This window comes from Chiloscyllium punctatum, chromosome 22 (genome assembly GCF_047496795.1).
Source record: "Chiloscyllium punctatum isolate Juve2018m chromosome 22, sChiPun1.3, whole genome shotgun sequence".
Classification (NCBI taxonomy): domain Eukaryota; kingdom Metazoa; phylum Chordata; class Chondrichthyes; order Orectolobiformes; family Hemiscylliidae; genus Chiloscyllium; species Chiloscyllium punctatum.
Window position 1 is genome coordinate 16,073,791 of NC_092760.1, and position 24,412 is coordinate 16,098,202.

Below are 24,412 nucleotides of genomic sequence, written 5' to 3' on the forward strand. Positions count from 1 at the left end.
CTGAGATCACAGCTGTTGAAACACATTGCAATATTTATTTGCTGTCATTGAAACCAGCTTCTCACACACCTCAGATGATTTTGAAATCAAGATTTGTAGATGCAAAAATGCCATTCTTGTATGCATTATCCCTGGGTGTGAGATGAGAAATGAAGACAGAACATCTCTGTTCTCCAACCATCACCTTACCCAACAGCTTGTTAGACAGGGGAGGTTGGTTTGGAGAATTACACATGTACTTTGTGTGCTAGCTGGCTCTCCATATTCATGCAATCTCCATCACTTCTGTAAACTGCTTTCAGTTTTGTTTGTGCCAGCCTTTAAATGCATTACTTGAAGCACAGTGTCAAAATTGGCCAGATTTTCAGAACTGCAAGTCAGCCAGCTACTGTTAGAAAAAAAAAGTTAGAGCCAAAACAACTCCAGATGCTGGAATCCAAGGTAGACAAGCAGGAGGCTGGAAGAACACAGCAAGAACAGGCAGCATCAGGAGGTGGCGAAGTCAACACTCCAGGACCTGAAGAAGGATTATGTCCAAAACATTGACACCTCCACCTCCTAATACTGCCTGGCTTGGCTTTGTTTTTTCCAGCCTTCTGCCTGTCTACTTACTGTTTAATAGCGAGTGATGTTTCAGTTGTACAGGGCTCTGGTGGGGCCACATCCAGAGAACTGTGTAAAGTATTGATCACCTCATTCTGTTTTACTGCTTAAAAGAATCCTGTAAGGAAGAACTAAACTCCTGTCTGGAATTCTGATTTGCCGGGCAAAATGTCCGTGAACTTCCCCCACCCTGCTGCTCGGGGACACGGATGGAGAAATGAGGTTGAATGAGAAATGAGGCCTAGTCATACAAACACAGAGACCAAGAGCAGAAAGAAGCCATCCAAGCCTTCCAGCCTGCTTCATTATTCAATAAGATCATGGCTGATCTGATCATAACCTCAAATCCATATTTCCACCCACCCCAGATAATCTTTCCCCTCCTTGCTCAACACAAATCTAATCGCTTCTGCCTTAAAAATACTCAAGGTCTCTGCAACCATTACCTTTTTGGGAAGAAAGTTCCAAAAATGCATCAAGACCCTCTGAAAGGAATCATTCCACTGCATCTCTGTTTTAAATGGGTGACCATTAATTTTTAAGCAGTGACCCCTACACCTTGATTCACCCATTAGTGGAAACATCCTCTCCAAATCCAACATATCATGGCCTCAACCTATCAAGATATCATATATTTCAATCAAGTTGCATCTTATCCTTTTAATCTCTAATGGATATAAGCTCCACCTGTCCAACCTACCCTTATGCCCAACTCATTTACCTCTCTCCTCAGAATAAGGTGATCAATACAGTTCTCTGGATGTGCCCCCACCAGAGCCCTGTACAACTGAAACATCACTCGCTATTATTGGATTCACATCCCCTTGCATTATTGATAACATTCAATCAGCATTCCTAATTACTTGCTGTACCTGCAAACTAATCTTGAGGGATTCAGACATGAGAATATCCAGGTTCTTTTACATTTCAGAGATCTGTAATTTCTCATCTTTTAGATAATATTTCTCTTACCAAAAAGGAAAGAAATCATATTTTTCCACATTTTACTCCATTTGTCAAAGTTTGTCAATGCGTTTAACTTATCTAAATCTTGAACATACCTACCTAAATTGATATAGGCCTGGTATAATTGAAGTTCTGATTCTGAATTCAGTGCTCACAGTTATCATATTGACTGTGCAGAATCTTCTTTTGTTTCCTACCTGTTTAACTTGTGCCTGTATGGCCCACGTCCTATCTCCTGGCTGCAATTCTTGCTAATGCCCCGAATCCTAGCGCTGGGCAGGTATTTGGTCTCACACTCTTTCCTCTGACTACACTGTCTCCTAAGAGTATTACATTCCCCTTTAGTCCCTCTGCTTGAATTGCCTCCCACACTACAGTGCCATCATCAGGACTCTTATTTTCTTTCAAAGCTGAAAGCACCTCAAAGATGCTCAACAATTGTGAGGGCTGAGGATCCTATGTTCCTGCCCTCTGGTACCTCTTCACTCACAGTCACATTTTCCTGTCCCCGAACACGAACCAAATCAGATGAAACAGACCTTACAGATGCCACTGTCCCCTGGAACAAAGAACCCAGGTCACTTCCTCCTTCCCTGATGCAGCATAGTTTCTCTAGTTCAGGTTCTGGCTCAAACTCTGAGCTGAAAGTTCAAGGACATACTGTATTTGTCCTACATCAAACTGTTATCCACGAGCTCCCATATGGCACATCACAAGTCCACCTTCTTGATGTGTTCTCATTAAATACTTCATTATTTTAGTCAACTACATATTTACTTATGGTTCACGTAATTAGTTAATCTTACTCCCTGTTGCTATACTATGTTGAATATTAGGACTAGAATAAACCTTGCCAGATGCAAACCAAATAATTAGCTTCTTCTTCTCCTGTAGCAGACTAAGAATCAATTCTGGGAATTTTAAAAAGTTAGGCATGGCCAATGCAATGGAGTACCTCTTAGTTCGAGTTCCCTAAATCACACAACTCCAACACTGTGTTGTAAGGTACACCCCATTAATTGCCCAATTCCAGCACTCTATTTAAGTCACTTTAAGTCTAGGGCGGCATGATGGCTTAGTGATTAGCACTACTGCCTCATAGCGCCAGGGACCCTGGTTCAATTCCAGCCTTGGGCAACTGTCTGTAGAGTTTACCCATTATCTCTGTGTCTGGGTGTGTTTCCTCCGGGTGCCCTGGTTTCCTCCCACAGTCCAAAGATGTGTAGGTTAGGTGAATTACCTGTAATGTTAGGTGCATTGGTCAGAGGGAAATGGGTCGAGGTGGGTTTCTCGTCAGAGGGTTGGTGTGCACTTGTTGGGCCAAAGGGCATGTTTCCACACTATAGGGAATCTAATCTAATATACATTGTTTAAATGCTCCTAACACAAAAGGTCTATCTCACCCAGTTAGCTGCTTCTTTGACTAATTAAACTCAACTGTTCTTTCAGTGGCTCTGCAAAAGAATCTCACTGGACTTAAAATGTTAACTTGGTTCTCAATGCTGCTAGACAAGTTGATATTCTCCAGAATTCTCTGGTTTTCTTCCAATGGGTAACTTGTTAAAACACTGCTCAAGGCCAGGAACTTCCAAATTTAAACTGTAGATTTCATTTAAATACTAATTAGAAGTTAGATTTGTACAAAACTAAAGACTGTCTTACTCGCTAACTTCCAGAATTCAGGCTTTCCTCATGAGTCTTTCAATCCATACCAATATTGGAGAAACAAAGTGACAAAACACTTCAAAGCATCTTTCCCATCTACTTCTATCTGTTCCAAGGCATCTACGAAAAATATTACTCCATTTGCAGAGATATTGTCTGAATGTGACACACAAGGAAGGAAACAGATGTACATGCTGTTGAAAGCAGCACTCCCTATAAAGATGATGCTAAAAATTGAGCCCACTCAGTCTAGCCTAAGAAAAGCAAAGGACATGCACAACTGGCGCACTAAGAACAATGAGATGAAGGACGACATCATTGTCTGTAGTGAATAAAAGGCCATGCAAGCCAAATGGCCACTTATAATTAATGGCATCTCAGATAGACATGGATGAAACTGAGAGTAGATATCTTTATTCTCATAGGAACTGATTATCATGTTACAATTAACTATTATTCTGACTATTGGGAGTTAGACGAGTTGACATCAATGATTATCACTGAGATTGTAGAATCTCTGAGTGTACACTTTTATCATTACAAGCATTCCATATAAAATGATGAGTGACAATGGGCCTCAATTCGCTGGTGAAGAATTTGGGCACTTCATCAATAATTGAAAAGTTCAACGCCACACATCAGCTTCACACTGTCCCCGTCAAACAGGAAGATTGAGGCAGCAGTGCAAATTGCCAAAGAGATCAAAACGAATTTGAGAAAACCCACCATAGACTTGTGCATGGCAATCCTTGAGTGAAGAAACAGACCTACTGAAGGTCTGATTAATAATGAAGCCCAAAAAACTAACATCTTGTGGTACCAGAGCAACTCTTCCAGTTGTAAAAAAAGCACTGAAGCCAGAAGAAGTAACAGCTGGGAGTGAAAATGTTGAAGGAAGCCAACTTTCACTTCCATAAAATTGCGAAGTCATTGCTCAATTTCCCAAGGGCCAGCAACAGCAATTACCGCAACAACAGCACTCTGCATGGAAAGAGCACTCTCTAGAGAAGGAATATCACCCCGTGAATGAGCAAATACGAGTCAGCTAGCCAACAGCACAGATCTGCACTGTTAGAAGGTCCTCACAAGGCAAGTGCAGAGACTGACAAAAGTGGGACAGATTATGACTAACACACAGTTTAAATAATGAATCACTTTCTTGTTTACCACAGATATTGGGGAAATTCAATAAATTACAGCAGAAAAATTGTAGTGCATGCAGTTTTTTTTAATGGAAAGAAACACATTTGTATGCGGTGTACTGGCCAACCTTGCTGTAGTCTTGTAACCTGTTGCTTTCATTTTAGGTTAGTGGCAGCCACTAAGCACATGACTCAAAACAGAGATTTTAGTCCCATTTGTCTGACATTGACTTGAATTCATGCATAAAAGGACTAATGCCAGTGTGGGAACGTATGTGTAGTCATTAGTCAGGGATGTGTTATTTATCTTATCTTTTTTTGTTGACTTGAGCCTTTATCTTAGAATTGATATGATGACTGATACAACATGCCATTTCGTCCATTGGATAGTAAGGCAATCTCCATCCTTCTTCCAAATTAGGTCTGCTTCCAGATTAAAACTTATGATGCAAGGGTTCGCACCCAGCTGACTGTCCAGATAAAACCTTCTTCCATTTGAAAACACATCTAAATGCTATACCAATAGGGATGGTGTAGTTACATATTGCCTGTTATTTCTAGACTCAACTAATCGAACCTCCAACCTCGACCCTTTCCCTACCTTGAGCTCATCCAAAACTCTGCTACCATATCTTAATTTATACCAAGTCCTATCCACCTGGCTCATTGTGTTTGGAGACATCATCATCCTTCCCTAGCCCCAATCCATCCAAACCTGGAGGGTTTGAGACAATCATTGTTTTCGTACAAGTTTGGGAGGCAGTTCAGATAGTTTCAGGATATGAGTTTTTCCACCTTTTTGTTCTGTAATGTTCCTTTGTCCTATCCAAATCCAAGCATTTTCAGGAATCTATAGACTGACAATCAGATGAACCCCACCTCCATAACACACACACACACACACACAATGCCATGTTTCCAGTGTTCATTCTCAAACTAAAGGAGTACCAGAAATTTCCATAGAAACCCAGTCCATGTTTGAAATCATGAGTATAACATATCTTCACTGACTAGGCATTAGAACTTTGTCCCTAAACCATTCTTTTCTGATTTAAATGCTACATAAAATCTATTTATTTGACTTATGCTAATGTCTCCTGCTGGTCGGCAAGGACCCAGGTTCGATTCCAGCCTCAGATGACAGTCTGTGACTGTCTGGGTGCTCCAGTTTCCTCCCACAGTCCATAGGTGTGCAGTTTAGGTGGATTGGCCGTGCTAAATTGACCATAATGTCCAGGGATGTGAAGGCTGGGTGAATTAGTCACAGGAAATGCAGGGTTACAGGGATAAGGTGGGGTGCTGTGTCTGGGTAGGGTGCTCTTCCGGGGGTTAGTGCAGACTCGATGGGACGAACGGCCTGCTTCCACTTTGTCAGGATTCTATGTGTCAACATTTATTAGATAACATGAATTTTCTCGGAATGTGGCACTGAAGGTGCAATATAAATGCAAGTAGTTGTCATTACAAACACAGTCCACAGTGGTAGTAATGCGAAACCAGACACAACGCTGATCCAGAATAGTTTTGCAGTGTGAGCATCTGCCCACAGTGCCATTTACAAATCTGTTAACAAAGTCAACATGGAATTGTTCATACCCAACTGTTATAAGGTATGAGCATGCCTTTAATCTAATAGATGAGCAGGAATGTGCGAAACATGCATTTTGCAATCAAACGAAGACATAAATTATGCAGCTGTTTATGCTTTAATCGATATACAAGGATTTAATTACAGTATGGCATTAAAGTAATTGCTGAAGTCATAATTCAGTCTGTAATTAATGTACAATTCCCCATTCTAACATAAACCAGAGAAACAAAACACAGTGCGCAGCTATGGTTCTTCCTCCTAATGGGACACACCTCACCTTAGGTGACTGTTTCGCAGAACATTTTTCATTCAATTTGCATGGACTCCCAGTTACCAGCCATTTTAATTCTCCACCGTGACCCTACTCTACAAACTACACCTCTTCTTCTGATTGGCTGCATTACAACCTTTCAAGCTCAATGTTAAGTGCAACAATTTCAGATCGTGATCTTTGCCCTTGTTTTGTTCACTTTGTGTTTCTTGGCTTTGGTATTTTTTTCCTTTTTCCTTTGAAGTTAGGAGTTATTCATAATGCTGTCATTCACACTTCCGCCAGACCCATCTTTGATTTCTTTACTGGTCTCATTACCAGTCAGTTTTCTCATTTCATCTCTCTATCAGAAGCCTCCAGGCAGACATTATCAATCTCTTTCAACAGTGGAAAAGGAGAAAAAGAGAGAAAAGACAAAAATTTAAAGATCCACTGTGCAATCAGACATTGGCTTATTTGTTAATAGTTTTTATTTGTTACTGCCTACATTTTATTAATCTTGTTCTTTCTCCTATATTTTTATCTGCCCACACCTGATCATATATGAGGCAGGCAAAGTGTTTACATCTGTTTCATTACTAGATTTTTTTGGAATGCCAGACTGTGACCAGAGGCAATGACAAACATAGAGAATCCTGGAGAAACCCAGTCCGTCTGGCAACATCTGTGGAGAGACAAACAGAGTAAACATTTCAAATCCAGAATGTTTCTTCATTTTCCACTCTGAAGAAGTGTCATACCAGACTCGAAACATGAGCTGCGTTTTTTTCTCTGTCTGCACAGATGCTGCCATATCTGCTGAGTATCTCCAGACATTCTCTGTTGGATTCAGATTTCCAGCATCCAAAGTTGTTTGCCTTTTCCAGAGGGTCGTAACTTGAGGGAGATCGCTCTGCATCGAAAATTGCTGGTCCTGCTTTTTCTGCCCTACTGTTGATGGACTGTCTGGGCTCACAGGCTGATAATTAACCCAGTCAGCTATGTTCCAAAGACCCAGCACTCCACGGCCATCAAGTCCTGAAGTAGATCTCAAGCCTTTAACTCAGACATAGGGAAACTACCCATGACAATGAGACCACCTACAATATAGTGCATTTGAGGTGTTAACTTTTTTTTTGTCAGCTAAGAGCAATGAACAAACATCTGATCCACTTGATTTTGTTGCAATCTTAGAACAGTATTTAGGAATATGAGGAGGTTAGAATTGGGGAATTTAAACACTTGCACTTTTATACCCTCTATCTCTGCACAAGACGCACCAGGTATCTGGTTAATGGCTGCTGGCAAGTCCCTGCCCCAACCCTGCCACCATCCGACTTTGCTCTTTCCAGGGGACCTCTTTTCTTGTACTGTGTTCACCATCCCATATCTCCCACCCCAACTCTTCGCAAGCAGCTTCACGTTTGAAAGTATCGATGTACCGGAAAAGCTCTTGCAGTGCAATGAGTAGCCCACCTACGTCTGCTAGAAGCTTTGTGTTTGAGGACTAAACCAAGACTTGATGGTCAAGGAAGATGCGCTCATGGAACTAAACATGTTGATTACCGTTCTATAATCTTCCAATACACCTATATCAGACAATAACAGTGCGAGGGCATTCAGTTCAGCCATGTTTGATATATCCTTCAAGCTAAGCCTCTGGCAAGAGTCTAGCAACCTCTTGCAGAAAACAAAAATAGCTGAGAGAAAAATGTCCTTTGTCTGACACCAGATGTAGACTGAGGAAAGAAAGAAAGGAAATAATATATTGTGCTAACAACACACAGGAAACAAAAGGCTGGAATCGTTCCAAATGGAAGTCAAGAGAGTATGGTCAAGGGAGTGCCAGGCAATGTTTGAGAAGTCGAAAGCCATTTTGATCAATTAACGAATGTTGGTTGCATCAAATTTCACAAAGCACTTCAAGGTAGCAATTGATGTCAGTGATTTGGGAGTGAGGGTGCATCTGTTTCAAGGAGATTGGTCAGGCATGCAGCAGGATTCTTGTATAAAAAACTAAATTAACACCAAACAAAGAAAAAAGAAACACTCAGGTTGCCATTAGCACTTAAATGCTTTAAAGTATATGTCAACCATGACTACAGAGAGACATTAGGCGATGCTGTTTGTAAATCCCAAGTATTTGTGGAAAAACATCAAATTCAGTCTATTTTGATGGAGTTTGCTATTCCAGCCTCATCTTTAAAAAAAGCACTCATGTTGACAACAAACAGAATGTAACATCCATTATGCTGTCAAGAATGTAACTTTGTTTGAATTTCCTAAGTGCTGAGAAGTTTACCGACAAAAGGGCAAATTAAAATGCATATGTCACGACTTAATTTTCAAAACTGCTTTATGTTTTGTCCACATGTTACAATGGTGTTCCATTTTTCCATTTTGGTGTGGTTAGTCTTTTGTCACATGCTTTTGTCATGGGGCGGCATGGTGGCTCAGAGATTAGCACTGCTGCCCCACGGTGCCCGGTTCGATCCCATGCTAGGGCGACTGTCGATGTGGAGTTTGCACATTCTCCCAGTGTCTGTGTGGGTTTCCCCCAACAGTCCAAAGATGTGCAGGTCAGGTGAATTGGCCATGTTAAATTGCTCATAGTATTAGTACGTTAGTCAGAGGGAAATGGGTCAGGATGGGTTACTCTTCAGAGGGTTAGTGTGGACTTGTTGGGCCGAAGGGCCTGTTTCCACACTGTGGGGAATCTAATTTTATGTCAGACAATTAAGTTTTGAGTTTGAGACAGAGCAGTTGAAGTAAAAGCAAAGTCAGGCATTGTCTTCAATCTTATTTTTGAAAGGAACATTGCTTATTAGATCTTCATACTAAATGCTATTATACATGGTAATCTTGTGCCAGGCTCTGACTTATCGTTGCATTAGGTAATAATTAATTTATCTTCTTTGAGCATGCATGTCCATGTGCTCTCTCTCAATCTCTTTCAGAGAGTCACACTTTCCAGGGTGCTTCAGCCAGTGTTCATTCCAAAATGCTCTAATTTCATCCACACTATAGTATTTATACCCAGTCACTTGCAGTTCCATGACATCATTATAGGGTCACCAGAAGGTTCAATCACACTTTTCTAACAGTAACAAAGGTGCTTCATATTTAATGTTTCTTGAAGGGCTTAGTTTTTGAAGGATTGTGGGAGAAAAAGGAATTCATTTCATATTTATGGAAATATTAGCGACCGTTTCTTCAAAAGATGTTCTTGTATGGTCACGGCGCCTTTGGAGACTTTTAACAAGCCGTTCTAAAAATCACGGTGCTAATTTGTTTTGCTGTCGACTCCTGCTGGAGCTGTTCTAACTGTGATTGTTTGGAGACTACTTTGGTCTCTGTTGAGAGTGTGTGCAGGAAAAGCACAGCAGGTCAGGCAACATCCTAGGAGCAGGAGAATCAACATTTTGGGCATAAGCCCTTCATAAGCCCTTCCTGATGAAGGGCTTATGCCCAAAACATCGATTCTCTTGCTCCTAGGATGCTACCTGAAGTCCTGTGTTTTTCCAGGAGTACACGTTTCACTCTGACCTCCAGCATCTGCAGTCCTCAATTTCTCCTGCTTTGGTCTCTGGAATTACTTGAGAACAGTACGACCATGTGGACAGGTTGCCCAGCTGATCTCTCCCTATTTCTGAATAAAGCCCTCTTGTTGAGTTCAGGGTGAAACCCCTATTTGTTCTTCTGGGAGTGTGACTGATGGAGCTTCTCAACATTATATTTCTTAAGCAAGTTGTATCTGCCAAGAGGCCAGAGACAATTGTGCATGATTAGTGACTTGACTGCACGGACTGGAATATAGACTGCCAGGGTTCAGAATCTTTTAGATATTTTCTTTATTGCTTTTGCCTTCAAAAAATAACTCTGATGGCTAGCAAGTATTTTTATAAATGAACCTCTGCAGAGTGAAACCCATTGCCTTTCTCTTTCTCCAAAGTAAGTGTATTTGTGTATTTTTTTGAGTTACTTAGAGAGATGAACATTTACTTCCATATTACTAGATGTTTATGCTATTAGTGCATCTTCCATGAATAACTTTTGTGCCGATAACAAATTAATAATTGGATTTATTAAAGAAACTCAACTGACAGATCTTTTTATTGAAAACCCTAGCATTAGTAGAATTAGAGTAACCTCCCATCTCAGTTATTATATAAATGTGCATTGATTTATGTAATATGGGACATGACTGATAACAGGACTTAATTCGTAAAATTAAATATGCATTTAAGCAACAGAGGTTGATTTGCATATGCACAGTGAAAATATTATGGGGTGATCTTTGTTAGTACATCCAAGCAATAAAGATCCTGCAGTTGGATGAAGATGAGACTTTATTAACCTGGTAAAGGCATTGAAAACAATATGAGGAATAATTTCCTGGATACTCATTATTGATTGATTATTATCTAAAACGCCTGCTGGGTCTCATGAAGGAAGCTGCTCAGAATTTCAGTTTCATTCTGACACTGTCTCTAACTGCAGCCGTGAAGTGATGTGAATATCAGACATCACTTGGTAGCTTCTCCCTTGATTCATAGCTTGTTGCTGCTGGGATTGTGAAGGGGAGCTCAGGAACACATTGGGCAACATTTCACCAGTTTTGCAACTGTAATTATTCCAGGTCGTTGTGCTATAATGTGTGTTCCATTAATGTGAATTCACTGTAAAATGATTAACGAACTGGGGACACTGTTTCTAAAGTGCCAACTTTTAAAACGAGTTGGCTGTAATGCAATTTACATCGCCAATACTTTAAGCACTGGTTCTAAAGCGCGGTTTTTCTATAACACATGGTTGCACAAGAATGCAACCATCGCATTATAGAAGAACTACCTGTATTCTTTAAAAACATCAGCTAAAAAAACCAGTTGTGTGCTATTCTACATACACCTTATAGAATCAACCTGGAGAAAGGATTAGCACCTTGATACAAGTTACACTGATATGATTGATACAGAGACTATGAGTTGGACCTGGATGGTAGGTCTTACTGCTTTGAGATCCTAAACTGTTCTCCCACCAAGTCCATATAAGATTACCCCAGCAGCTGGTGCTACAGGCTCTCTGAAAGATTAACCCTTTCAGACTTTTGCACCCTTATATATAACATCTTGCACTACTCCTTTGGAGTCCCGGTCGGAGCACTGCACATTCTAAGTGTTCAAGCTGCAGCTGTCTGAGTTAGAAACTCCAGGCAAGTACCAATAATGGTCATCACCAAATTTGGATTGAAGCTGGGCATTTAATCCAGACCTTCAAGAAAATGTGTCTTATTATTACAATATCTATTTGGAAGTAACCCTTCAGGTTTTGATAGAATTCTTTTGAATCCTGTTTAAGAAGTCTGCTGATTTTGATTTTGTAATGAAGCAATGCTGCCAAAGCTTCCTTTTCTAATTTAAGAACAGAGCTTAAGGAGGCTCAATACTAATGAACCCTTTCACATCTTAAGTGTAATAGATTTTAAAAATTAGACACTGTATTTTTGTATAATTCATAAAACAATTCCCTCATCTGCTCCCCATTTTTCTGGCAATCAGCTGTTTGCAGCCCTTTTACTGCTGAGATAACACTTCATTGTTCTAAGGAGCAACAAGCAAACGCACAGAACATGATAATCCACACGTTCATGCCTGCCCCTCACTGTCGGATCTTTGCACAGATAGTTTGGAAGGTGTCAGATCCTTATGCAAGAACACAAGCTGCTCAGCTCCTTCAGAAACAGATTACTAGTGAGCACAACCTGGTCAATGTTGTGCTGCAGTCACTTCAGCACATTCAGCCCAATCCCAAATGCTTTCAGACTGCATTTGACTGCCAAATTGACACTGCAACTTTCAAATTTTACATAATACTGCAATGAAGCATCCCACAAAGCTGTTTTCTTGCAATTTCCATGCTGAATATTGCAAATCAAACATCATTGAGAACATAGACAATTCATCAGATTATTGTGTTCCAACACATAATGGGCAGAATAGAGCAGAGACTTGACTGTCGACATTTCAGTCCCTTTTTAAATTCAGTGCACTTGAGCCACAAGAGCAGGTTAGAGGCTAGGAATCCTGCAGCGAGTAACTCACCTCCTGACTCCCCAAAGCCTGTCCACCATCAACAAGGCACAAGTCAGGAGTGTGATGGAATACTCCCCACTTGCCTGGATGGGGGCAGTTCTGACAACACAGGCTTGGTACAGACTCTCTATAGGTAGAGGATTGGTACAGAGTCTGTGCTGAGAACTGAATTTCTTTGGTGTTTCTTTAAGGCGAGACAGAGAGGTCGTTTGGCAGAAAGTGATGGAGAGAATGTACCAGAACATATTCACTGTTTAAAACTAGCATGTCAGTTTGTTTTTTTTAATTTCATAGGAATCAATTTTAGAAGTTGTCTGAATGGAATGGGTATCTTTGTCTTCTCCTGGTCACACTGAGACCAATTGTTGGCAATTTAACAGATATTCATTAACTATTAAACTCTGGATGTGAATGTTTTCGACTCTAAATTCATTCTGCAATCATTGAGGCAGTACATGGAGAGTGATGGGGAGTAACTGCTGGCTGGCGAATATTTAATGATTTGTAAGCACTTTGCACGGTCATTCCTTTACTTCAACAGTTTTAATAATTCTTTTCCAGTGTAGTCCCCATACTTTTGGCATAAACAGAGTTTCTTGTTGCAATAGCTAACAGGGATTATGTACTCTGATCAATACAGGTACCGAGTAGCACAGAGACTAAGGTGCTGCAGCTACCAAGCAACGGCAGATATTCAGGGACAGGAACTGAGGAGCAGCATATTCTGAGGGAGTACAGAAACTATAGAACAGCAAATACTGAGGAGCACAAAGATGCTACTGGTACTTGAGAGCAGCATATGCAGAGGAGCAACAGACACTATGGAACACAGGCTTTGAGGAGCAGCATATATAAAGTCTCCTCTAACTCTGGACTCGCTTGTCAATCCAAAACCTGTCCAACTGGGTGTTGGATATAGTTGGTAACCAATGTTCTCTGAGTAGGTGAATTCCAAAGACTGAGAGAAGAAATTTCTCCTCATCTCCACCGTCAAGGTTTCTCCTCGTGCCCCCTCATTCTAGATTCTCCCAGGAGGTGAACTCTCAGCACCCACTCTGACAAGCCCCTTTAGCAGCAGACATGTTTCAATATGAACCCTCTCATTCTGCTGGACCCCAATAACTACAGGCCCAGACTGGTTCAGCTTCCCACATCAGACCCTCCTGACATTGCAGGCCTCAGCAAAGGACAGTAAGGGTGGGTGGGCTCCAATAACATTGACTCACTCTCAGCTGAATGGTCTGAGCACAAGGAAAGAAAGTACGAGATGGCATAGCAATGGACAGCACCTCCTGCAAGGTGCTCACAGAGTTAACCTGCTCCTAACAAGCAGCAAGACCATTTAAAAGAATTGGTTTAAAATGTGACTGATGCGGCTGTGAAACTGGCCTTTTGGAAAACAATTCCTGATGGTAATCCCACTCCGACTATAAAAAAGAAAATGTCAAAGAAGGACAGGAACTGTTGACTCCAGTTCATACAGACCCCTGACTCACGTGACTCTCCACGCTTCAGGCTCACTGCCTTTATTCCTGATGAAGGGCTTTTGCCCGAAACGTCGATTTCGCTGCTCGTTGGATGCTGCCTGAACTGCTGTGCTCTTCCAGCACCACTAATCCAGTATCACGTGACTATTAGCCTCTCGGTCTGTTGCACTTACAATTTGAGTTTTTACAATTGCTTGGCTACAACATTTCCGACTGTACGTTAACAAAACCAGATCTGCTTCTGTCTCTGAGCGTAATTCATTAAACAGAGCATGCCGAGCAATACATACTTTAATTTGTGTTCTCCCTCACTCAACAAGCTGATAACATCTCCCTCCTGCTAAACAGCCCAGAGTGTACATGAAGGAGTTCAGGCTAAACTTAAGGAGCCACCGCTCAGCCTACCAGTCCCTTATCTGAACCCTTTCACCACAAATGGTCTTTGTGGAGCTGTGGCACAGCTCCACTTGTTAACAGTGAGGATGTATTTGCCAATTCATGCCTGCAACAGAGTTCTTGTCTCAAGGAGTAAGTGAAAGACTAAACAGCCTCAACAGGCAATTCAGGCTTAACCAGCCTTGGGTTTTGGATGTTATAAACATTTCATCCCAACACACTGACTGACATCAGTGTGAACATTAAAACAGCAGCCACAATCATTCGAACTTACCTGGAGTATTACTTCAGCACTGAGGACCCACGGTCAGATCTCAGCTATTCTTGTTAAATTTCAATCCTTGCAGAACAAGTTACAATGAAGATGCAGCCAAGAGGTCTGAAAGCAGGGTGTGGAAGGAAAGCAGTCACTCAGTGCTAGCCCTTTGTGAGCAAAGTCTGTGTCCTTTCCTCACAGTCACACAGGATTCTGCTGCTTTGTGCACTGACAGCTCTCAGCTCATTCACATACTCCGAATCTAGCAGCTTGAGCAGTAGCTCTGCCTCTTGGCAGGAAGCTGTATGTCACGATTTTGAACTAATCTCACATGACTGCCTGAGAGAGGAAGAGTGTGAGTGAACTGGAGCACAGGCAAGGCATGAAGGGAGACAGGAGGATGCCTCCAGACCTCATAAAACCTAAATGCACTTCCAAAACCACACAGATCCTTCGTCAGAACAATCACATGTGTGTGTGTGCAAGAGAGACAGAAGATCATTTAATTACAGGCATCCTGTGATGCTGCAGTGCTGGCCCAGTCACTGCCATTATTAATTCCAGCAAGTGAGAAAATGGCTCTCGAATGTCCCGGGGCTCAATGTGATCATGGTACTTTAAAGTTTCGTATGGAGTCCAGGCCACCCTGGGTTGTAAAGGATAAGGAAAGGCAGCAGCACAGCCAGGTCCATGTATCGTTTGTGTCCATGGACCAGGAAGTGTGTGATGGAGCAAAATGCTGTCAACAGAAGTGGTTCAGAGGCTCACACAAACAAAGAGCTGGACAGGCATAAGTTCTCTCTCATTTTTCTTGTTCTAACAATGGTCCTTTATCCCTCCATTTGCAGCAGACAGCTTTGCATAGCAGAAAACCAATGTACTTCATTCTAACCTATGCAACTTGTCTGCCACAGGAATCTAAAACTTCAGATCCTGACATATCCTTCACTCCCGAGTAAACCTGCCAACCAACGCTGGCTCAGTAGGGAGTATAGGAAAGCTAGGAGTAAGGCGGGGTAGCTACGACACATGCAAATATGTGAAAATAACAGAAGCAGTCTGCTATAGACCGAGCTACCAAACTTACAGTCCATAGGTCCGGCTATAGTTCTGAACCGTGTACTCAGATAGAATTGTCCAGTGGATGACGGATCTTCCTGAGGTCCCACTATCACAGATCCCTAGTCTTCAGCCAATTCCATTTGCTCCATGTGACATTGAGTTCAGCGAAGATAGCTATAGTCGAGAAAACATGGGCTCCAGAATTAGCCACACCTTCTGGCAAGGCCGAGTTACAATGGATACAAAGATGGGGTACTGGGCTAATGGTCGGATACTTGGTAGTGTGGATGAGCAGAGGGATCTTGGTGTCCATGTACACAGATCTCTGAAAGTTGCCACCCAGGTAAATAGTACGGTGAAGAAGGCATATGGTGTACTGGCTTTTATTGGTAGAGGAATTGAGTTCCGGAGTCCTGAGGTCATGTTGCAGTTGTATAAGACTCTGGTGCGGCCGCATTTGGAATATTGTGTGCAGTTTTGGTCGCCATACTATAGGAAGGATGTGGAGGCACTGGAACGGGTGCAGAGGAGGTTTACCAGGATGTTGCCTGGTATGGTAGGAAGATCGTATGAGGAAAGGCTGAGGCACTTGGGGCTGTTTTCATTGGAGAAAAGAAGGTTTAGGGGTTACTTGATAGAGGTGTACAAGATGATTAGGGGTTTAGATAGGGTTGACCATGGGAACCTTTTTTCCACGTATGGAGTCAGCTATTACGAGGGGGCATAGCTTTAAATTAAGGGGTGGTAGGTATAGGACAGATGTTAGGGGTAGATTCTTTACTCAGCGAGTCGTGAGTTCATGGAATGCCCTGCCAGTAGCAGTGGTGGACTCTCCCTCTTTATGGGCATTTAAACGGGCATTGGATAGGCATATGGAGGATAGTGGGCTAGTGTAGGTTAGGTGGGCTTGGATCGGCGCAACATCGAGGGCCAAAGGGCCTGTACTGCGCTGTATTTTTCTATGTTCTATGTTCTATGGATACAATTCTGGCATCTCTCCCACAATCCCGAAGATGTAGTATCATTCCAACACAGCCAAGTACCACACCGTTCAACTTACTGTCCATCGTCAATTCAACTTCCCATTTTCTCTGATGCAGGGCCAATATGGGTATGATGAATGGCTCCCTTCCGTTTAAATCTCATTCTTTGACAATTACTGATTCCCCAGAAATGGGGATGAATGAACAATATGTGTCATCAATAATGGACTATGTTCGAGGGAGTCAAGCTAAATTGGGCTCTTCAATGTTGTTGCTTTTCTTTTCTGTGTCTCCTGTTGCTCCTTGGACAGAGCTCGGGGCATCAAAGTTAAAGTCAGCAATAATATCAACTCCACGCCAGCCAGCAAGCGCTCTCTTTGTCAGCCTGCACACAGACAAGGATCCCAGAAGATTGGGATATCCAATCCTTTCGACTAAGGTTTAGGCTGGAGTAGAAGCTGACATCTTGTTCATCTTTGACAAGACAGAAAAGCAGCAAAAAAGACAAAATCACCAGATAGGAAAAATTAACAATGCAACTAATAGCACAGCATTAAGTGGCCTCAATGAGATAAGTATGAAAAGTGGGGTGTGCTTTCTTTTCATAGATGTAGGTCATTCAGAGAACCTCTACAGTGTGGAAGCAGGCCATTTGGCCCATCGAGTTAACACTAATCCTCCAAAGAGCACTCCACCCAGACCAACCCCACTACCCTATCCCCGTAACCCTGTATTTCCAATGGCTAATCCACCTATCCTGCACAACCCTGGAAGCTATGGGCAAATGCATTATATCCGGTTTCCTCCCACAGTCCGAAGATGTACAGGTTAGGTGGATTAGCCATGCTAAATTGCCCATAGTGTTCAGGGATCATTAGGCTGGCTGGATTAACTATGGGAAACGCAGGGTTTAGGGTAGGTGGGTCTGGGTGGGATGCTCAACCGAGGTTGGATGTGGACTCAATGGCATGAATGACTTGCTTCCCCACTGTGGGAATTCTATGATCCTATGAATTTGTCCTGTCCAAACTACTTAACCTGGACATCATTTGACTTTAGGAGTAAACTGTAGCACCCAGAAGAAACCCCATAATAACGTGCAAACTCCAACAGCCAGTCGCACAAGGGTGGAATCAAACCTGGTCACTAGCACTGTGAGGCAGCAATGCTAACCACCGAGCCAACAATTTAATGAGGTGGGGGAGGGCACATTCTGCCTTCCCTCCACTGCCCTCATTAACCACAAGGTAGGAAGGCTCCTGGGTGACCTTCCCTCCCCGTCACCAAGTATGGCCCGACACTAGCCAACCCATGCCCCATCTTATGGGCTTCACGCTGCATTGCTGCAGCCGCTGACATTCCAACAGTTTGGAATATTGCCACAGGGAGCCAGAGAAACAAACTGCGAGATTTGCTTCTCAGCTTCTGGGGGTGCCATGCCTTCCTGCTCAAGGCATATGTGCTCGGGAGTGAGGAGAGCATCTGACAGCCATTCCTTTACCCAAGATGCACATTCTCTAACCCCGATACTACTCTCACTGATCTGTGACCTGGGTCCCCTACTGATCTGACCAGCTGCCTGAGTGGCACTGTATAAAGTAAGACAGTTTTTAATCCCTGAATTTGTCCTGGTGTGTTGCCTGTCGGGGGGTGAGTTGGAAGGATTTCAGAGAGGGAGCTGAATACTGCAGGGGCTGGGGAATGAGCCAGGAATGATGGTATCAATGACAGAGAAAGGACAGGTACTGAGATCCTCAGGTCAGGTTTTTTAAGGAGCAAAAGAAGGAATTGAAAAGTAGGAACAATGAGATAATAATATCTGAATTACTCCCAGTGACGTGTGTGAGTGAGTAGTTGGAGGAGGATGGCAAGGACTGAGTCATGGTACAGAAGGGAGGGTTTCAGCTCACTGGGACAGTGCTGGGGTAAAAGGTACCTTGTACCGGTCACAACTCAACAGTTTTGAGACCAATATCCTTTTCAGAAGGTTCACTGGGTGCAGATTGGCTAGGATTGAACCAAATTCGCTGGGGAATGAGAACCAGCACATTGAAGTCACAAAGAAGAATAAGGTGTTTGATGAGGCAATTTTAGAAAAGGCCAGGAGTAATCCGAGAAGATCCAATAAAATATTCGGTAAATTCAGAGTAATTGAAAAATGTAACAAACTGTACTTTGCATATACTGAACGTGTATTGTGAATCACGGAGTGGGTTCAATATGAGTGGGTGAAGTGCAGGTGCAAATTGCCACATGAAGGGAGAATGACATTTCTACAATGGACAGCCAGCTGCAGGAAGAACAGGGACAATGTTCCAGGTGCTCAGGAAAGACAAAGGGTGGGGGAGCTGGGAGTTGGGGAAGGGGGGGGGTGAGGGGAGTACGAGTATTGTTGTTGTATTGTTTCAGGGGAGCACTGCACTGCTGAAGGAAGAGGACGTCCCAGAGGATGAAGGACAGAATCAATTTGGCCAGAGCTCACGAACAAACAACAATGCAATTAACTTGACCAGTGGCACCAATTAATGGGAAAAAAAATGTAGAGGAAGAAATTTGTAAGGAAATTGCAGACTGATGCGCGAATTGTAGAATAGTAAATGGAAGACTTTAGTGATCCAAATATAGAATCCCCACAGTGTGGAAGCAGCCCATTGAATCCACACAGAGCCTCCAAACAGCATCCCACCCAAGTCCTACCCTATCCCTGTAATTCCCATGGCTAATCCATCTAACCTGCCCATGCCTGGACACCATGGGCAATCCACCTAACCTGCACATCTTTGGACTGTGGGAGAAGACCAGAGCACCCAGAGGAAACCCACACAGACACAGAGCAAATTCTACGTAGACAATTGCCTGAGGATGGAATTGAACCCAGGTCCCTGGCGCTATGAGGCAGCAGTGCTAACCACTGAGTGACTGTGCCACCCAGGGATAATACGATAAAGGGCAGAGTATCAGATAAAGGGTTTTCAGGAAACATTTCTACTGTGGTATGATTGCAACCTAATGAAAAGAAGACCGTCTTGGAGCTGCTTCATGGGAATGAGGTGAGGCAAGTAGCTAGAGTGCCAGTGGAAAAACATTATGTTATCATAAGGTTTGGGGTGGCTATGGGAAAGGACATGGAGCAGGCCAGAGGAAGATGACTTGACTGAGGGAGACAGGAGAGAATGGATCTGGCCCATATGAAATGGAATCAAAGTCTGGCAGGCTGGACATGAACAACAGGGCTGCCTTTGGAGAACAGAGAGTTTGTGCACAGTCAGGATATATTCCCAGCAGGTGGAAAGCCAAGCAAAACAGGCTGGGTGCTCCCCAAATGTTAAAGGACAATCGAGTAAAGGTATAGAATAAAAATTGTGCTTATGAGAGGTAGAAAGTACAAGTGAGAACCAGATTAAATATACAACGTTCAAAGAGATGGTGAAAACGAAACAACAGAAGCAGTGAGGGGTATAAAGGGAGACTGACAGCTAATGTAAATGAATTCCAAAGTCATCAAAAGGCAAATCAGTCATAAAATATTTGTAAAAGATGGAAGGGGATGATTAGGTCCAAATTCAGATATTGAAATATCGAGCAGAGCAGTGGTAAAATTCTTTAAAAGGAAGAAGGGGCAACCCAGGGGACAGTGAAAGAGGAGGAAATTCAGAAACATGATGGATTTAGATAAGGAGTATCCGATTAAAGAACTGGGAGATTCGTTCAGCAGGGAGCAGAGCTAAAAAAGAGACTGGGAGACCATGGAGTCAGCCAGTATCAGCGTGAAACTGGGAGGAGTGAGCACGGAGACAGTATCATGTGAAACAGACTGGGAGGAGCGTGCAGTGAATCGGAGACACTGTGAAACAGACTGTGAGGAGTGTGCAGTGGGTCAGTATCCCTGTGAAACAGACTGGGTGGAGTGGGCAGTTATTACTGGATTAGTAGTGCTGGAAGAGCAAAGCAGTTCAGGCAGCACCACTAATCCAGTATTTGCTTTCCAGCATCTGCAGTCATTGTTTTTACCTCCGGAGTGTTCAGTGAGTCAGTATCTGTGTGAAACAGACTGGGAGCAGTGTGCGGTGAGTCAGTATCACACTGACACAGACTGGGAGGAGTGTGGAGTGAGTCAGTATCCCTGTGAAACAGACTGGGAGGAGTGTGCAGTGGGTCAGTCTCAGAGTGTAATAGACTGGGAGGTGTGTGCGGTGGGTCAGTATTGCTGTGAAACAGACTGGATGGAGTGTGCAGTGGGTCAGTCTCACTGTGAAACAGACTGGATGGAGTGTACAGTGAGTCAGCATCATTGTGTAACAGTCTGGGAGGAGTGTGCAGTGAGTCAGTATCACTGTGAAACAGACTGGGAGGGGTGTGCGGTGGGTCAGTATCACTGTGAAACAGACTGGGAGGAGACTGCGTTGAGTCAGTATCACTGTGATACAGATTGGAGGATTGTGCAGTAGTCAGTATCACTGTGAAACAGACTGGGAGGAGTGTGCAGTGAGTCAGTATCACTGTGAAACAGACTGGGAGGAGTGTGCAGTGAGTCAGTATCACTGTGAAACAGACTGGGAGGAGTGTGCAGTGAGTCAGTATCACTGTGAAACAGACTGGGAGGAGTGTGCGGTGAGTCAGTATCACTGTGAAACAGACTGGGAGGAGTGTGCGGTGAGTCAGTATCACTGTGAAACAGACTGGGAGGAGTGTGCGGTGAGTCAGTATCACTGTGAAACAGACTGGGAGGAGTGTGCGGTGAGTCAGTATCACTGTGTAACAGACTGGGAGGAGTGTGCGGTGGGTCAGTATCACTGTGTAACAGACTGGGAGGAGTGTGCGGTGAGTCAGTATCACTGTGAAACAGACTGGGAGGAGTGTGCGGTGAGTCAGTATCACTGTGAAACAGACTGGGAGGAGTGTGCGGTGAGTCAGTATCACTGTGAAACAGACTGGGAGGAGTGTGCGGTGAGTCAGTGTCACTGTGTAACAGACTGGGAGGAGTGTGCAGTGGGTCAGTATCACTGTGAAACAGGCTGGGAGGAGTGTGCAGTGAGTCAGTATCACTGTGAAACAGACTGGGACGAGTGTGCGGTGAGTCAGTATCACTGTGTAACAGACTGGGAGGAGTGTGCAGTGAGTCAGTATCACTGTGAAACAGACCGGGAGGAGTGTGCGGTGAGTCAGTGTCACTGTGAAACAGACCGGGAGGAGTGTGCGGTGAGTCAGTATCACTGTGAAACAGACCGGGAGGAGTGTGCAGTGAGTCAGTATCACTGTGTAACAGACCGGGAGGAGTGTGCAGTGAGTCAGTGTCACTGTGAAACAGACTGGGAGGAGTGTGCAGTGAGTCAGTATCACTGTGTAACAGACCGGGAGGAGTGTGCAGTGAGTCAGTATCACTGTGTAACAGACCGGGAGGAGTGTGCAGTGAGTCAGTATCACTGTGAAACAGACCGGGAGGAGTGTGCGGTGAGTCAGTATCACTGTGTAACAGACGGGGAGGAGTGTGCGGTGAGTCAGTATCTCTGTGAAACAGACTGGGAGGAGTGTGCGGTGAGTCAGTATCACTGTGTAACAGACTGGGAGGAGTGTGCGGTGAGTCAGTATCACTGTGAAACAGACTGGGAGGAGTGTGCGGTGAGTCAGTATCACTGTGAAACAGACTGGGAGGAGTGTGCAGTGAGTCAGTATCACTGTGTAACAGACTGAGAGGAGTGTGCAGTGAGTCAGTATCAGTGTGAAACAGACGGGGAGGAGTGTGCGGTGAGTCAGTATCACTGTGAAACAGACGGGGAGGAGTGTGCGGTGAGTCAGTATCACTGTGAAACAGACAGGGAGGAGTGTGCAGTGAGTCAGTATCACTGTGTAACAGACTGGGAGGAGTGTGCAGTGAGTCAGTATCACTGTGAAACAGACTGGATGGAGTGTGCGGTGAGTCAGTGTCACTGTGAAACAGACTGGATGGAGTGTGCGGTGAGTCAGTATCTCTGTGAAACAGACTGGGAGGAGTGTGCGGTGAGTCAGTATCACTGTGTAACAGACTGGGAGGAGTGTGCGGTGAGTCAGTATCTCTGTGAAACAGACCGGGAGGAGTGTGCAGTGAGTCAGTATCACTGTGTAACAGACCGGAAGGAGTGTGCAGTGAGTCAGTATCACTGTGAAACAGACAGGGAGGAGTGTGCAGTGAGTCAGTATCACTGTGTAACAGACTGGGAGGAGTGTGCGGTGAGTCAGTATCACTGTGTAACAGACTGGGAGGAGTGTGCGGTGAGTCAGTATCACTGTGAAACAGACAGGGAGGAGTGTGCGGTGAGTCAGTATCACTGTGTAACAGACTGGGAGGAGTGTGCGGTGAGTCAGTATCACTGTGAAACAGACTGGGAGGAGTGTGCAGTGAGTCAGTATCACTGTGAACAGACTGGGAGGAGTGTGCAGTGAGTCAGTGTCACTGTGTAACAGACAGGGAGGGGTGTGCAGTGAGTCAGTATCACTGTGAACAGACTTGGAGGAGTGTGTGGTGAGTCAGTATCACTGTGTAACAGACTGGGAGGGGTGTGCAGTGAGTCAGTATCACTGTGAAACAGACTGGGAGGGGTGTGCGGTGAGTCAGTATCACTGTGGAACAGACTGGGAGGGGTGTGCAGTGAGTCAGTATCACTGTGAAACAGACTGGGAGGAGTGTGCAGTGAGTCAGTATCACTGTGAATCAGATGGGGAGGAGTGTGCAGTGGGTCAGTCTCACTGTGAAACAGACTGGGAGGAGTGTGCAGTGAGTCAGTATCACTGTGAAACAGACTGGGAGGAGTGTGCGGTGAGTCAGTATCACTGTGAAACAGACTGGGAGGAGTGTGCAGTGAGTCAGTATCACTGTGTAACAGACTGGGAGGAGTGTGCACTGAGTCAGTATCAGTGTGAAACAGACGGGGAGGAGTGTGCGGTGAGTCAGTATCACTGTGAAACAGACGGGGAGGAGTGTGCGGTGAGTCAGTATCACTGTGAAACAGACTGGGAGTAGTGTGCGGTGAGTCAGTATCACTGTGAAACAGACTGGGAGGAGTGTGCAGTGAGTCAGTATCACTGTGAAACAGACTGGGAGGTGTGTGCAGTGAGTCAGTCTCACTGTGAATCTGACGGGGAGGAGTGTGCAGTTAGTCAGTATTGCTGTTAAACAGACTGGGTGGAGTGGGCAGTTATTACTGGATTAGTAGTGCTGGAAGAGCAAAGCAGTTCAGGCAGCACCACTAATCCAGTATTTGCTTTCCAGCATCTGCAGTCATTGTTTTTACCTCCGGAGTGTTCAGTGAGTCAGTATCTGTGTGAAACAGACTGGGAGTCGTGTGCGGTGAGTCAGTATCACTGTGAAACAGACTGGGAGTAGTGTGCGGTGAGTCAGTGTCACTGTGAAACAGACTGGGAGGAGTGTGCAGTGAGTCAGTATCACTGTGAAACAGACTGGGAGGTGTGTGCAGTGAGTCAGTCTCACTGTGAAACAGACTGGGAGGTGTGTGCAGTGAGTCAGTATCACTGTGAAACAGACTGGGAGGAGTGTGAATTGAGTCAGTCTCACTGTGAAACAGACTGGGAGGAGTGTGCAGTGGGTCAGTATCAATGTGAAACAGACTGGGAGGAGTGTGCGTTGAGTCAGTCTCACTGTGAAACAGACTGGGAGGAGTGTGCAGTGAGTCAGTATCCCTTGAAACAGACTGGGAGGAGTGTGCAGTGGGTCAGTCTCACTGTGAAACAGACTGGGAGGAGTGTGCAGTGAGTCAGTCTCACTGTGAAACAGACTGGGAGGTGTGTGCAGTGAGTCAGTCTCACTGTGAAACAGACTGGGAGGAGTGTGAGTTGAGTCAGTCTCACTGTGAAACAGACTGGGAGGAGTGTGCAGTGGGTCAGTATCAATGTGAAACAAACTGGGAGTAGTGTGCGTTGAGTCA

At 44.1% G+C, this 24,412-nt stretch overlaps 1 protein-coding gene across 1 annotated transcript in view; it reads right to left on the minus strand.

The window, feature by feature from the left end:
- The window catches only part of LOC140493430 (tetraspanin-18B-like), a 202,605-nt gene extending 187,747 nt beyond the window's left edge, over positions 1-14,858 (minus strand). Inside the window, exon 1 of the mRNA XM_072591856.1 lies at positions 14,467-14,858. The gene's annotated coding sequence lies outside the window, so the exon portion shown is untranslated. The remainder of the gene's footprint in view (positions 1-14,466) is intronic.
- Positions 14,859-24,412: the final 9,554 nt, after the last annotated feature.